Raw genomic sequence first — 16,596 nt, forward strand, 5'->3', positions numbered from 1 at the left:
TGGGGAATCAGAGGCAGGGAATCAGAGGCGGGGAATCAGAGGCGGGGAATCAGAGGCCGGGAATCAGATATGGGGAAACAGAGGCGGGGAATCCGAGGCGGGGAAACAGAGGCGGGGAATCAGATATGGGGAATCAGAGGTGGGGAATCAGAGGTTGGGAATCAGAGGCAGGGAATGAGAGGCTTGGAATCAGATGCAGGGAATCAGATGCGGGGAATCAGAGGCGGGGAATCAGAGCTGGGGAATCAGAGGTGGGGAATCAGATTTGGGGAATCAGAGGCGGGGACTTAGATATTGGGAAACAGAGGCGGGGAATCAGAGGCGGGGAAACCCAGGCGGGGAATCAGATATGGGGAATCAGAGGTGGGGAATCAGATGCAGGGAATCAGATGTGCGGAATCAGAGATGGGGAATCAGAGGCAGGGAATCAGAATCAGAAGCAGGGAATCAGAGGCCGGGAATCAGAGGCCGGAATCAGATGCTGGGAATCAGAGGCCTGGAATCAGAGGCGGGGAATCAGAGGCAGGGAATCAGATGCGGGGAATCAGAGGTGGTGAATCAGAGCTGGGGAATCAGAGGCGGGGTATTAGAGTTGGGGAATCAGAGGCGGGGAATCAGATATGGGGAAACAGAGGTGGGGAATCAGAGGCGGGGAAACAGAGGCAGGGAATCAGATATGGGGAATCAGAGGCGGGGAATCAGAAGTGGGGAATCATAGGCAGGGAATCGGATGTGCGGAATCAGAGATGGGGAATCAGAGGCCGGGAATCAGAGGTGGTGAATCAGAGATGGGGAATCAGAGGCGGGGAATCATAGGCAGGGAATCAGACGCGGGGAATCAGAGGTGGGCAATCAGAGGCGGGGAATCAGATATGGGGAATCAGAGGTGGGGAATCAGAGGCGGGGAAACAGAGGCGGGGAATCAGATATGGGGAATCAGAGGAAGGGAATCAGATGTGCGGAATCGGAGATGGGGAATCAGAGGCAGGGAATCAGAGGCGGGGAATCAGAGGCGGGGAATCAGAGGCCGGGAATCAGATATGGGGAAACAGAGGCGGGGAATCCGAGGCGGGGAAACAGAGGCGGGGAATCAGATATGGGGAATCAGAGGTGGGGAATCAGAGGTTGGGAATCAGAGGCAGGGAATCAGATGCTTGTAATCAGATGCAGGGAATCAGATGCGGGGAATCAGAGGCGGGGAATCAGAGCTGGGGAATCAGAGGTGGGGAATCAGATTTGGGGAATCAGAGGCGGGGACTTAGATATTGGGAAACAGATGCGGGGAATCAGAGGCGGGGAAACCCAGGCGGGGAATCAGATATGGGGAATCAGAGGTGGGGAATCAGAGGCAAGGAATCAGATGTGCGGAATCAGAGATGGGGAATCAGAGGCAGGGAATTAGAATCAGAAGCAGGGAATCAGAGGCCGGGAATCAGAGGCCGGAATCAGAGGCGGGGAATCAGCGGCAGGGAATCAGATGCGGGGAATCAGAGGCGGGGAATCAGAGCTGGGGAATCAGAGGCGGGGTATTAGAGTTGGGGAATCAGAGGCAGGGAATCAGATATGGGGAAACAGAGGTGGGGAATCAGAGGTGGGGAATCATAGGCAGGGAATCGGATGTGCGGAATCAGAGATGGGGAATCAGAGGCCGGGAATCAGAGGTGGTGAATCAGAGATGGGGAATCAGAGGCGGGGAATCAGAGGCAGGGAATCAGACGCGGGGAATCAGAGGTGGGCAATCAGAGGCGGGGAATCAGATATGGGGAATCAGAGGCGGGGAATCAGAGGCGGGGAAACAGAGGCGGGGAATCAGATATGGGGAATCAGAGGTGGGGCATCAGAGGTTGTGAATCACAGATGGGGAATCAGAGGCGGGGAATCAGAGGCAGGGAATCAGATGCGGGGAATCAGAGGCGGGGATTCAGAGCTGGGGAATCAGAGGCGGGGAATCAGAGTTGGGGAATCAGAGGCGGGGAATCAGATATGGGGAATCAGAGGCAGGGAATCAGAGGTTGTGAATCACAGATGGGGAATTAGAGGCGGGGAATCAGAGGCAGGGAATCAGACACGGGGAATCAGAGGCGGGGATTCAGAGCTGGGGAATCAGAAGCGGGGAATCAGAGTTGGGGAATCAGAGGCGGGGAATCAGATATGGGGAATCAGAGGCAGGGAATCAGAGGCGGGGAATCAGAGGCAGGGAATCAGACGCGGGGAATCTGAGGCGGGGAATCAGAGCTGGGGAATCAGAGGTGGGGAATCAGAGTTGGGGAATCAGAGGCAGGGAATTGGATGTGCGGAATCAGAGATGGGGAATCAGATATGGGGAATCAGAGGCGGGGAATCAGAGGCGGGGAAACAGAGGCGGGGAATCACATATGGGGAATCAGAGGTGGGGCATCAGAGGTTGTGAATCACAGATGGGGAATTAGAGGCGGGGAATCAGAGGCAGGGAATCAGACACGGGGAATCAGAGGCGGGGATTCAGAGCTGGGGAATCAGAAGCGGGGAATCAGAGTTGGGGAATCAGAGGCGGGGAATCAGATATGGGGAATCAGAGGCAGGGAATCAGAGGCGGGGAATCAGAGGCAGGGAATCAGACGCGGGGAATCTGAGGCGGGGAATCAGAGCTGGGGAATCAGAGGTGGGGAATCAGAGTTGGGGAATCAGAGGCAGGGAATTGGATGTGCGGAATCAGAGATGGGGAATCAGAGGTGGGGAATCAGAGGCGGTGAATCAGAGATGGGGAATCAGAGGCGGGGAATCAGAGGCAGGAAATCAGACACGGGGATTCAGAGGCTGGGAATCAGACGGGGGGAATCAAAGGCGGGGAATCAGAGCTCGGGAATCTGAGGCAGGGAATCAGAGTTGGGGATTCAGAGGCGGGGAATCAGATATGGGGAAACAGAGGCGGGGAATCAGAGGCGGGAAAACAGAGGCGGGGAATTAGATATGGGGAATCAGAGGTGGGGATTCAGAGGTGGTGAATCAGTGATGGGGAATCACAGGCGGGGAATCAGAGGCAGGGAATAGAACGCGGGGAATCAGAGGCGGGGAATCAGAGCTGGGGAATCAGAGGCGGGGAATCAGAGTTGGGGCATCAGAGGTGGGGAATTAGATATAGGGAAACAGAGGCGGGGAATCAGAGGCGGGGAAACAGAGGCGGGGAAACAGAGGCGGGGAATCTGATATGGGGAATCAGAGGTGGGGAATCCGAGGTTGGGAATCAGAGGCAGGGAATCAGAGGCGGGGAATCAGAGGCGGGGAATCAGAGGAAGGGAATCAGAGATGGGGAATCAGAGGCAGGGAATCAGAGGCGGGGAATCAGAGGCGGGGAATCAGAGGCCGGGAATCAGATATGGGGAAACAGAGGCGGGGAATCCGAGGCGGGGAAACAGAGGCGGGGAATCAGATATGGGGAATCAGAGGTGGGGAATCAGAGGTTGGGAATCAGAGGCAGGGAATCAGAGGCATGGAATCAGATGCAGGGAATCAGATGCGGGGAATCAGAGGCGGGGAATCAGAGCTGGGGAATCAGAGGTGGGGAATCAGATTTGGGGAATCAGAGGCGGGGACTTAGATATTGGGAAACAGAGGCGGGGAATCAGAGGCGGGGAAACCCAGGCGGGGAATCAGATATGGGGAATCAGAGGTGGGGAATCAGATGCAGGGAATCAGATGTGCGGAATCAGAGATGGGGAATCAGAGGCAGGGAATCAGAATCAGAAGCAGGGAATCAGAGGCCGGGAATCAGAGGCCGGAATCAGATGCTGGGAATCAGAGGCCTGGAATCAGAGGCGGGGAATCAGAGGCAGGGAATCAGATGCGGGGAATCAGAGGCGGTGAATCAGAGCTGGGGAATCAGAGGCGGGGTATTAGAGTTGGGGAATCAGAGGCGGGGAATCAGATATGGGGAAACAGAGGTGGGGAATCAGAGGCGGGGAAACAGAGGCAGGGAATCAGATATGGGGAATCAGAGGCGGGGAATCAGAAGTGGGGAATCATAGGCAGGGAATCGGATGTGCGGAATCAGAGATGGGGAATCAGAGGCCGGGAATCAGAGGTGGTGAATCAGAGATGGGGAATCAGAGGCGGGGAATCATAGGCAGGGAATCAGACGCGGGGAATCAGAGGTGGGCAATCAGAGGCGGGGAATCAGATATGGGGAATCAGAGGTGGGGAATCAGAGGCGGGGAAACAGAGGCGGGGAATCAGATATGGGGAATCAGAGGAAGGGAATCAGATGTGCGGAATCGGAGATGGGGAATCAGAGGCAGGGAATCAGAGGCGGGGAATCAGAGGCGGGGAATCAGAGGCCGGGAATCAGATATGGGGAAACAGAGGCGGGGAATCCGAGGCGGGGAAACAGAGGCGGGGAATCAGATATGGGGAATCAGAGGTGGGGAATCAGAGGTTGGGAATCAGAGGCAGGGAATCAGATGCTTGTAATCAGATGCAGGGAATCAGATGCGGGGAATCAGAGGCGGGGAATCAGAGCTGGGGAATCAGAGGTGGGGAATCAGATTTGGGGAATCAGAGGCGGGGACTTAGATATTGGGAAACAGAGGCGGGGAATCAGAGGCGGGGAAACCCAGGCGGGGAATCAGATATGGGGAATCAGAGGTGGGGAATCAGAGGCAAGGAATCAGATGTGCGGAATCAGAGATGGGGAATCAGAGGCAGGGAATTAGAATCAGAAGCAGGGAATCAGAGGCCGGGAATCAGAGGCCGGAATCAGAGGCGGGGAATCAGCGGCAGGGAATCAGATGCGGGGAATCAGAGGCGGGGAATCAGAGCTGGGGAATCAGAGGCGGGGTATTAGAGTTGGGGAATCAGAGGCAGGGAATCAGATATGGGGAAACAGAGGTGGGGAATCAGAGGCGGGGAAACAGAGGCAGGGAATCAGATATGGGGAATCACAGGCGGGGAATCAGAGGTGGGGAATCATAGGCAGGGAATCGGATGTGCGGAATCAGAGATGGGGAATCAGAGGCCGGGAATCAGAGGTGGTGAATCAGAGATGGGGAATCAGAGGCGGGGAATCAGAGGCAGGGAATCAGACGCGGGGAATCAGAGGTGGGCAATCAGAGGCGGGGAATCAGATATGGGGAATCAGAGGCGGGGAATCAGAGGCGGGGAAACAGAGGCGGGGAATCAGATATGGGGAATCAGAGGTGGGGCATCAGAGGTTGTGAATCACAGATGGGGAATCAGAGGCGGGGAATCAGAGGCAGGGAATCAGATGCGGGGAATCAGAGGCGGGGATTCAGAGCTGGGGAATCAGAGGCGGGGAATCAGAGTTGGGGAATCAGAGGCGGGGAATCAGATATGGGGAATCAGAGGCAGGGAATCAGAGGCGGGAAAACAGAGGCGGGGAATCAGATATGGGGAATCAGAGGCGGGGAATCAGAGGCACGGAATCAGACACGGGGAATCAGAGGCGGGGAATCAGAGATGGGGAATACGAGGCGGGGAATCAGAGGCAGGGAATCGGATGCCGGGAATCAGAGGCGGGAAATCAGAGCTGGGGAATCAGAGGCGGGGAATCAGAGTTGGGGAATCAGAGGCGGCGAAGCAGATATGGGGAAATAGAGGCGGGGAATCAGATATGGGGAATCAGAGGCGGGGAATCAGATATGGGGAATCAGAGGCTGGGAATAAGAGGGGGAGAAACAGAGGCGGGGAATAAGATATGGGGAATCAGAGGTGGGGAATCAGGGGCGGGGAATCAGTGGCAGGGAATCAGAGGCGGGGAATCAGAGGCGGGGAATCAAAGGAAGGGAATCAGACACGGGGAATCAGAGGTGGGGAATCAGAGATGGGGAATCAGAGGCGGGGAATCACAGGCAGGGAATCAGACGCGGGGAATCAGAGGCGGGGAATCAGAGCTGGGGAATCAGAGGTGTGGAATCAGAGTCGGGGAATCAGAGGCAGGGAATCGGTTGTGCGGAATCAGAGATGGGGAATCAGATGTGGGGAATCAGAGGCAGTGAATCAGAGATGGGGAATCAGAGGCGGGGAATCAGAGGCAAGAAATCAGACGGCGATTCAGAGGCTGGGAATCAGACGGGGGGAATCAAAGGCGGGGAATCAGAGCTGGTGAATCAGAGGCAGGGAATCAGAGTTGGGGATTCAGAGGCGGGGAATCAGATATGGGGAAACAGAGGCGGGGAATGAGAGGCGGGCAAGCAGAGGCGGGGAATTAGATATGGGGAATCAGAGGTGGGGAATCAGAGGTGGTGAATCAGAGATGGGGAATCACAGGAGGGGAATCAGAGGCAGCGAATAGAACGCGGGGAATCAGAGGCAGGGAATCAGAGCTGGGGAATCAGAGGCGGGGAATCAGATATGGGGAAACAGAGGCGGGGAATCAGAGGCGGGGAAACAGAGGCGGGGAATCAGACATGGGGAATCGGTTGCGGGGAATCAGAGGCGGGGAATCAGAGCTGGGGAATCAGAGGCGGGGAATCAGAGTTGGGGCATCAGAGGTGGGGAATTAGATATGGGGAAACAGAGGCGGGGAATCAGATATGGGGAATCAGAGGTGGGGAATCAGAGGCAGGGAATCAGATGTGCGGAATCAGAGATGGGGAATCAGAGGCAGGGAATCAGAATCAGAAGCGGGGAATCAGAGGCCGGGAATCAGAGGCCGGGAATCAGATGCTGGGAATAAGAGGCCGGGAATCAGAGGTGGGGAATCAGAGTCCGGGAATCAGAGATGGGGATTCAGAGGCGGGGAATCAGATATGGGGAATCAGAGGCGGGGAATCAGAGTTGTGGAATCAGAGGCAGGGAATCAGATATGGGGAATCAGAGGCGGGGAATCAGAGGCGGGGAAACAGAGGCGGGGAATCAGATATGGGGAATCAGAGGTGGGGAATCAGGGGCAGGGAATCAGTGGCAGGGAATCAGAGGCGGGGAATCTGCGGCGGGGAATCAGAGGCAGGGAATCAGACACGGGGAATCAGAGGCGGGGAATCAGAGATGGCGAATCAGAGGCGGGGAATCAGAGGCAGGGAATCGGACGCCGGGAATCAGAGGCGGGGAATCAGAGTTGGGGAATCAGAGGCGGGGAATCAGAGTTGGGGAATCAGAGGCGGGGAATCAGATATGGGGAAATAGAGGCGGGGAATCAGATATGGGGAATCAGAGGTGTGGAATCAGAGGTTGGGAATCAGAGGCAGGGAATCAGAGGCGGGGAAACAGAGGCGGGGAATCAGATATGGGGAATCAGAGGTGGCGAATCAAAGGCGGTGAAACAGAGATGGGGAATCAGGGCAGGGAATCAGAGGCAGGGAATCAGAGCTGGGGAAACAGAGGCGGGGAATCAGATATGGGGAATCAGAGGTGGGGAATCAGGGGCGGGGAATCAGTGGCAGGGAATCAGAGCTGGGGAATCAGAGGTGGGGAATCAGAGCTGGGGAAACAGAGGCGGGGAATCAGATATGGGGAATAAGAGGTGGGGAATCAGGGGCGGGGAATCAGTGGCAGGGAATCAGAGCTGGGGAATCAGAGGTGGGGAATCAGATATGGGGAAACAGAGGCCGGGAATCAGAGGCAGGGAAACAGAGGCGGGGAATCAGATATGGGGAATCAGAGGTGGGGAATTAGAGGTTGCGAATCAGAGGCGGGGAATCAGAGGCGGGGAATCAGAGGCAGGGAATCGGATGTGCGGAATCAGAGATGGGGAATCAGAGGTGGGGATTCAGAGGTGGTGAATCAGAGAAGGGGAATCAGAGGCTGGGAATCAGAGGCAGGGAATCAGACGCAGGGAATCAGAGGCGGGGAATCATAGCTGGCGAATTAGAGGAGGGGAATCAGAGTTGGGGAATCAGAGGCGGGGAATCAGAGGCCGGAATCAGATGCTGGGAATCAGAGGCCTGGAATCAGAGGCGGGGAATCAGAGGCAGGGAATCAGATGCGGGAAATCAGATGCCTGGAATCAGAGGCGGGGAATCAGAGGCAGGGAATCAGATGCGGGGAATCAGAGGCGGGGAATCAGAGTTGGGGAATCAGAGGCAGGTTATTAGAGTTGGGGAATCAGAGGCGGGGAATCAGATATGGGGAAACAGAGGTGGGGAATCAGAGGCGGGGAAACAGAGGCAGGGAATCAGATATGGGGAATCAGAGGCGGGGAATCAGAGGTGGGGAATCATAGGCAGGGAATCGGATGTGCGGAATCAGAGATGGGGAATAAGAGGCCGGGAATCAGAGGTGGTGAATCAGATATGGGGAAACAGAGGCGGGGAATCAGAGGCGGGGAAACAGAGGCGGGGAATCAGACATGGGGAATCGGTTGCGGGGAATCAGAGGCGGGGAATCAGAGCTGGGGAATCAGAGGCGGGGAATCAGAGTTGGGGCATCAGAGGTGGGGAATTAGATATGGGGAAACAGAGGCGGGGAATCAGATATGGGGAATCAGAGGTGGGGAATCAGAGGCAGGGAATCAGATGTGCGGAATCAGAGATGGGGAATCAGAGGCAGGGAATCAGAATCAGAAGCGGGGAATCAGAGGCCGGGAATCAGAGGCCGGGAATCAGATGCTGGGAATAAGAGGCCGGGAATCAGAGGTGGGGAATCAGAGTCCGGGAATCAGAGATGGGGATTCAGAGGCGGGGAATCAGATATGGGGAATCAGAGGTGGGGAATCAGAGGTTGTGAATCAGAGATGGGGTATCAAGGCGGGGAATCAGAGGGAGGGAATCAGACGCGGGGAATCAGAGGCGGGGTTTCAGAGCTGGGGAATCAGAGGCGGGGAATCAGAGTTGTGGAATCAGAGGCAGGGAATCAGATATGGGGAATCAGAGGCGGGGAATCAGAGGCGGGGAAACAGAGGCGGGGAATCAGATATGGGGAATCAGAGGTGGGGAATCAGGGGCAGGGAATCAGTGGCAGGGAATCAGAGGCGGGGAATCTGCGGCGGGGAATCAGAGGCAGGGAATCAGACACGGGGAATCAGAGGCGGGGAATCAGAGATGGCGAATCAGAGGCGGGGAATCAGAGGCAGGGAATCGGACGCCGGGAATCAGAGGCGGGGAATCAGAGTTGGGGAATCAGAGGCGGGGAATCAGAGTTGGGGAATCAGAGGCGGGGAATCAGATATGGGGAAATAGAGGCGGGGAATCAGATATGGGGAATCAGAGGTGTGGAATCAGAGGTTGGGAATCAGAGGCAGGGAATCAGAGGCGGGGAAACAGAGGCGGGGAATCAGATATGGGGAATCAGAGGTGGCGAATCAAAGGCGGTGAAACAGAGATGGGGAATCAGGGCAGGGAATCAGAGGCAGGGAATCAGAGCTGGGGAAACAGAGGCGGGGAATCAGATATTGGGAATCAGAGGTGGGGAATCAGGGGCGGGGAATCAGTGGCAGGGAATCAGAGCTGGGGAATCAGAGGTGGGGAATCAGAGCTGGGGAAACAGAGGCGGGGAATCAGATATGGGGAATCAGAGGTGGGGAATCAGGGGCGGGGAATCAGTGGCAGGGAATCAGAGCTGGGGAATCAGAGGTGGGGAATCAGATATGGGGAAACAGAGGCCGGGAATCAGAGGCAGGGAAACAGAGGCGGGGAATCAGATATGGGGAATCAGAGGTGGGGAATTAGAGGTTGCGAATCAGAGGCGGGGAATCAGAGGCGGGGAATCAGAGGCAGGGAATCGGATGTGCGGAATCAGAGATGGGGAATCAGAGGTGGGGATTCAGAGGTGGTGAATCAGAGAAGGGGAATCAGAGGCTGGGAATCAGAGGCAGGGAATCAGACGCAGGGAATCAGAGGCGGGGAATCATAGCTGGCGAATTAGAGGAGGGGAATCAGAGTTGGGGAATCAGAGGCGGGGAATCAGAGGCCGGAATCAGATGCTGGGAATCAGAGGCCTGGAATCAGAGGCGGGGAATCAGATGCAGGGAATCAGATGCGGGAAATCAGAGGCCTGGAATCAGAGGCGGGGAATCAGAGGCAGGGAATCAGATGCGGGGAATCAGAGGCGGGGAATCAGAGTTGGGGAATCAGAGGCAGGTTATTAGAGTTGGGGAATCAGAGGCGGGGAATCAGATATGGGGAAACAGAGGTGGGGAATCAGAGGCGGGGAAACAGAGGCAGGGAATCAGATATGGGGAATCAGAGGCGGGGAATCAGAGGTGGGGAATCATAGGCAGGGAATCGGATGTGCGGAATCAGAGATGGGGAATAAGAGGCCGGGAATCAGAGGTGGTGAATCAGATATGGGGAATCAGAGGCGGGTAATCAGAGGCAGGGAATCAGACGCGGGGAATCAGAGGTGGGCAATCAGAGGCGGGGAATCAGATATGGGGAATCAGAGGCGGGGAATCAGAGGCGGGGAAACAGAGGCGGGGAATCACATATGGGGAATCAGAGGTGGGGCATCAGAGGTTGTGAATCACAGATGGGGAATTAGAGGCGGGGAATCAGAGGCAGGGAATCAGACACGGGGAATCAGAGGCGGGGATTCAGAGCTGGGGAATCAGAAGCGGGGAATCAGAGTTGGGGAATCAGAGGCGGGGAATCAGAGGCGGGGAATCAGAGGCAGGGAATCAGACGCGGGGAATCTGAGGCGGGGAATCAGAGCTGGGGAATCAGAGGTGGGGAATCAGAGTTGGGGAATCAGAGGCAGGGAATTGGATGTGCGGAATCAGAGATGGGGAATCAGAGGTGGGGAATCAGAGGCGGTGAATCAGAGATGGTGAATCAGAGATGGGGAATCAGAGGCGTGGAATCAGAGGCAGGAAATCAGACACGGGGATTCAGAGGCTGGGAATCAGACGGGGGGAATCAAAGGCGGGGAATCAGAGCTCGGGAATCTGAGGCAGGGAATCAGAGTTGGGGATTCAGAGGCGGGGAATCAGATATGGGGAAACAGAGGCGGGGAATCAGAGGCGGGAAAACAGAGGCGGGGAATTAGATATGGGGAATCAGAGGTGGGGAATCAGAGGTGGTGAATCAGTGATGGGGAATCACAGGCGGGGAATCAGAGGCAGGGAATAGAACGCGGGGAATCAGAGGCAGGGAATCAGAGCTGGGGAATCAGAGGCGGGGAATCATAGTTGGGAATCAGAGGCGGGGAATCAGATATGGGGAAACAGAGGCGGGGAATCAGTGGCGGGGAAACAGAGGCGGGGAATCAGATATGGGGAATCGGATGCAGGGAATCAGAGGCGGGGAATCAGAGCTGGGGAATCAGAGGCGGGGAATCAGAGTTGGGGCATCAAAGGTGGGGAATTAGATATAGGGAAACAGAGGCGGGGAATCAGAGGCGGGGAAACAGAGGCGGGGAAACAGAGGCGGGGAATCTGATATGGGGAATCAGAGGTGGGGAATCCGAGGTTGGGAATCAGAGGCAGGGAATCAGAGGCGGGGAATCAGAGGCGGGGAATCAGAGGAAGGGAATCAGATGTGCGGAATCAGAGATGGGGAATCAGAGGCAGGGAATCAGAGGCGGGGAATCAGAGGCGGGGAATCAGAGGCCGGGAATCAGATATGGGGAAACAGAGGCGGGGAATCCGAGGCGGGGAAACAGAGGCGGGGAATCAGATATGGGGAATCAGAGGTGGGGAATCAGAGGTTGGGAATCAGAGGCAGGGAATCAGAGGCTTGGAATCAGATGCAGGGGATCAGATGCGGGGAATCAGAGGCGGGGAATCAGAGCTGGGGAATCAGAGGTGGGGAATCAGATTTGGGGAATCAGAGGCGGGGACTTAGATATTGGGAAACAGAGGCGGGGAATCAGAGGCGGGGAAACCCAGGCGGGGAATCAGATATGGGGAATCAGAGGTGGGGAATCAGATGCAGGGAATCAGATGTGCGGAATCAGAGATGGGGAATCAGAGGCAGGGAATCAGAATCAGAAGCAGGGAATCAGAGGCCGGGAATCAGAGGCCGGAATCAGATGCTGGGAATCAGAGGCCTGGAATCAGAGGCGGGGAATCAGAGGCAGGGAATCAGATGAGGGGAATCAGAGGCGGGGAATCAGAGCTGGGGAATCAGAGGCGGGGTATTAGAGTTGGGGAATCAGAGGCGGGGAATCAGATATGGGGAAACAGAGGTGGGGAATCAGAGGCGGGGAAACAGAGGCAGGGAATCAGATATGGGGAATCAGAGGCGGGGAATCAGAAGTGGGGAATCATAGGCAGGGAATCGGATGTGCGGAATCAGAGATGGGGAATCAGAGGCCGGGAATCAGAGGTGGTGAATCAGAGATGGGGAATCAGAGGCGGGGAATCATAGGCAGGGAATCAGACGCGGGGAATCAGAGGTGGGCAATCAGAGGCGGGGAATCAGATATGGGGAATCAGAGGTGGGGTCGGAGATGGGGAATCAGAGGCAGGGAATCAGAGGCGGGGAATCAGAGGCGGGGAATCAGAGGCCGGGAATCAGATATGGGGAAACAGAGGGGTGGAATCCGAGGCGGGGAAACAGAGGCGGGGAATCAGATATGGGGAATCAGAGGTGGGGAATCAGAGGTTGGGAATCAGAGGCAGGGAATCAGATGCTTGTAATCAGATGCAGGGAATCAGATGCGGGGAATCAGAGGCGGGGAAATCAGAGGTGGGGAATCAGATTTGGGGAATCAGAGGCGGGGACTTAGATATTGGGAAACAGAGGCGGGGAATCAGAGGCGGGGAAACCCAGGCGGGGAATCAGATATGGGGAATCAGAGGTGGGGAATCAGAGGCAAGGAATCAGATGTGCGGAATCAGAGATGGGGAATCAGAGGCAGGGAATTAGAATCAGAAGCAGGGAATCAGAGGCCGGGAATCAGAGGCCGGAATCAGAGGCGGGGAATCAGCGGCAGGGAATCAGATGCGGGGAATCAGAGGCGGGGAATCAGAGCTGGGGAATCAGAGGCGGGGTATTAGAGTTGGGGAATCAGAGGCAGGGAATCAGATATGGGGAAACAGAGGTGCGGAATCAGAGGCGGGGAAACAGAGGCAGGGAATCAGATATGGGGAATCAGAGGCGGGGAATCAGAGGTGGGGAATCATAGGCAGGGAATCGGATGTGCGGAATCAGAGATGGGGAATCAGAGGCCGGGAATCAGAGGTGGTGAATCAGAGATGGGGAATCAGAGGCGGGGAATCAGAGGCAGGGAATCACACGCGGGGAATCAGAGGTGGGCAATCAGAGGCGGGGAATCAGATATGGGGAATCAGAGGCGGGGAATCAGAGGCGGGGAAACAGAGGCGGGGAATCAGATATGGGGAATCAGAGGTGGGGCATCAGAGGTTGTGAATCACAGATGGGGAATCAGAGGCGGGGAATCAGAGGCAGGGAATCAGATGCGGGGAATCAGAGGCGGGGATTCAGAGCTGGGGAATCAGAGGCGGGGAATCAGAGTTGGGGAATCAGAGGCGGGGAATCAGATATGGGGAATCAGAGGCAGGGAATCAGAGGCGGGAAAACAGAGGCGGGGAATCAGATATGGGGAATCAGAGGCGGGGAATCAGAGGCACGGAATCAGACACGGGGAATCAGAGGCGGGGAATCAGAGATGGGGAATCAGAGGCGGGGAATCAGAGGCAGGGAATCGGATGCCGGGAATCAGAGGCGGGAAATCAGAGCTGGGGAATCAGAGGCGGGGAATCAGAGTTGGGGAATGAGAGGCGGCGAAGCAGATATGGGGAAATAGAGGCGGGGAATCAGATATGGGGAATCAGAGGCGGGGAATCAGATATGGGGAATCAGAGGCTGGGAATAAGAGGGGGGGAAACAGAGGCGGGGAATAAGATATGGGGAATCAGAGGTGGGGAATCAGGGGCGGGGAATCAGTGGCAGGGAATCAGAGGCGGGGAATCAGAGGCGGGGAATCAAAGGAAGGGAATCAGACACGGGGAATCAGAGGTGGGGAATCAGAGATGGGGAATCAGAGGCGGGGAATCACAGGCAGGGAATCAGACGCGGGGAATCAGAGGCGGGGAATCAGAGCTGGGGAATCAGAGGTGTGGAATCAGAGTCGGAGAATCAGAGGCAGGGAATCGGTTGTGCGGAATCAGAGATGGGGAATCAGATGTGGGGAATCAGAGGCAGTGAATCAGAGATGGGGAATCAGAGGCGGGGAATCAGAGGCAAGAAATCAGACGGGGATTCAGAGGCTGGGAATCAGACGGGGGGAATCAAAGGCGGGGAATCAGAGCTGGTGAATCAGAGGCAGGGAATCAGAGTTGGGGATTCAGAGGCGGGGAATCAGATATGGGGAAACAGAGGCGGGGAATGAGAGGCGGGCAAGCAGAGGCGGGGAATTAGATATGGGGAATCAGAGGTGGGGAATCAGAGGTGGTGAATCAGAGATGGGGAATCACAGGAGGGGAATCAGAGGCAGCGAATAGAACGCGGGGAATCAGAGGCAGGGAATCAGAGCTGGGGAATCAGAGGCGGGGAATCAGATATGGGGAAACAGAGGCGGGGAATCAGAGGCGGGGAAACAGAGGCGGGGAATCAGACATGGGGAATCGGTTGCGGGGAATCAGAGGCGGGGAATCAGAGCTGGGGAATCAGAGGCGGGGAATCAGAGTTGGGGCATCAGAGGTGGGGAATTAGATATGGGGAAACAGAGGCGGGGAATCAGATATGGGGAATCAGAGGTGGGGAATCAGAGGCAGGGAATCAGATGTGCGGAATCAGAGATGGGGAATCAGAGGCAGGGAATCAGAATCAGAAGCGGGGAATCAGAGGCCGGGAATCAGAGGCCGGGAATCAGATGCTGGGAATAAGAGGCCGGGAATCAGAGGTGGGGAATCAGAGTCCGGGAATCAGAGATGGGGATTCAGAGGCGGGGAATCAGATATGGGGAATCAGAGGTGGGGAATCAGAGGTTGTGAATCAGAGATGGGGAATCAAGGCGGGGAATCAGAGGGAGGGAATCAGACGCGGGGAATCAGAGGCGGGGTTTCAGAGCTGGGGAATCAGAGGCGGGGAATCAGAGTTGTGGAATCAGAGGCAGGGAATCAGATATGGGGAATCAGAGGCGGGGAATCAGAGGCGGGGAAACAGAGGCGGGGAATCAGATATGGGGAATCAGAGGTGGGGAATCAGGGGCAGGGAATCAGTGGCAGGGAATCAGAGGCGGGGAATCTGCGGCGGGGAATCAGAGGCAGGGAATCAGACACGGGGAATCAGAGGCGGGGAATCAGAGGCAGGGAATCGGACGCCGGGAATCAGAGGCGGGGAATCAGAGTTGGGGAATCAGAGGCGGGGAATCAGAGTTGGGGAATCGGAGGCGGGGAATCAGATATGGGGAAATAGAGGCGGGGAATCAGATATGGGGAATCAGAGGTGTGGAATCAGAGGTTGGGAATCAGAGGCAGGGAATCAGAGGCGGGGAAACAGAGGCGGGGAATCAGATATGGGGAATCAGAGGTGGTGAATCAAAGGCGGTGAAACAGAGATGGGGAATCAGGGCAGGGAATCAGAGGCAGGGAAGCAGAGCTGGGGAAACAGAGGCGGGGAATCAGATATGGGGAATCAGAGGTGGGGAATCAGGGGCGGGGAATCAGTGGCAGGGAATCAGAGCTGGGGAATCAGAGGTGGGGAATCAGAGCTGGGGAAACAGAGGCGGGGAATCAGATATGGGGAATCAGAGGTGGGGAATCAGGGGCGGGGAATCAGTGGCAGGGAATCAGAGCTGGGGAATCAGAGGTGGGGAATCAGAGCTGGGGAAACAGAGGCGGGGAATCAGATATGGGGAATCAGAGGTGGGGAATCAGGGGCGGGGAATCAGTGGCAGGGAATCAGAGGCCGGGAATAAAAGGCGGGGAATCAGAGCTGGGGAATCAGAGGCGGGGAATCAGAGTTGGGGAATCAGAGGAGGGGAATCAGATATGGGGAAACAGAGGCCGGGAATCAGAGGCAGGGAAACAGAGGCGGGGAATCAGGTATGGGGAATCAGAGGTGGGGAATTAGAGGTTGCGAATCAGAGGCGGGGAATCAGAGGCGGGGAATCAGAGGCAGGGAATTGGATGTGCAGAATCAGAGATGGTGAATCAGAGGTGGGGATTCAGAGGTGGTGAATCAGAGAAGGGGAATCAGAGGCTGGGAATCTGAGGCAGGGAATCAGACGCAGGGAATCAGAGGCGGGGAATCATAGCAGGCGAATTAGAGGAGGGGAATCAGAGTTGGGGAATCAGAGGCGGGGAATCAGATATCGGGAAACAGAGGCGGGGAATCAGAGGCGGGGAAACAGAGGCGGGGAATCAGATATGGGGAATCAGAGGTGGGGAATCAGAGGCAGGGAATCAGATGTGCGGAATCAGAGATGGGGAATCAGAGGCAGGGAATCAGAATCAGAAGCAGGGAATCAGTGGCAGGGAATCAGAGGCCGGGAATAAAAGGCGGGGAATCAGAGGCAGGGAATCGGATGTGCGGAATCAGAGATGGGGAATCAGAGGTGGGGATTCAGAGGTGGTGAATCAGAGAAGGGGAATCAGAGGCTGGGAATCAGAGGCAGGGAATCAGATGCAGGGAATCAGAGGCGGGGAATCATAGCTGGCGAATTAGAGGAGGGGAATCAGAGTTGGGGAATCAGAGGCGGGGAATCAGACATGGGGAAACAGAGGCGGGGAATCAGAGGTGGGGAAACAGAGGCGGGGAA

This window comes from Narcine bancroftii, chromosome 4, assembly GCF_036971445.1.
Source record: "Narcine bancroftii isolate sNarBan1 chromosome 4, sNarBan1.hap1, whole genome shotgun sequence".
Lineage (NCBI taxonomy): Eukaryota > Metazoa > Chordata > Chondrichthyes > Torpediniformes > Narcinidae > Narcine > Narcine bancroftii.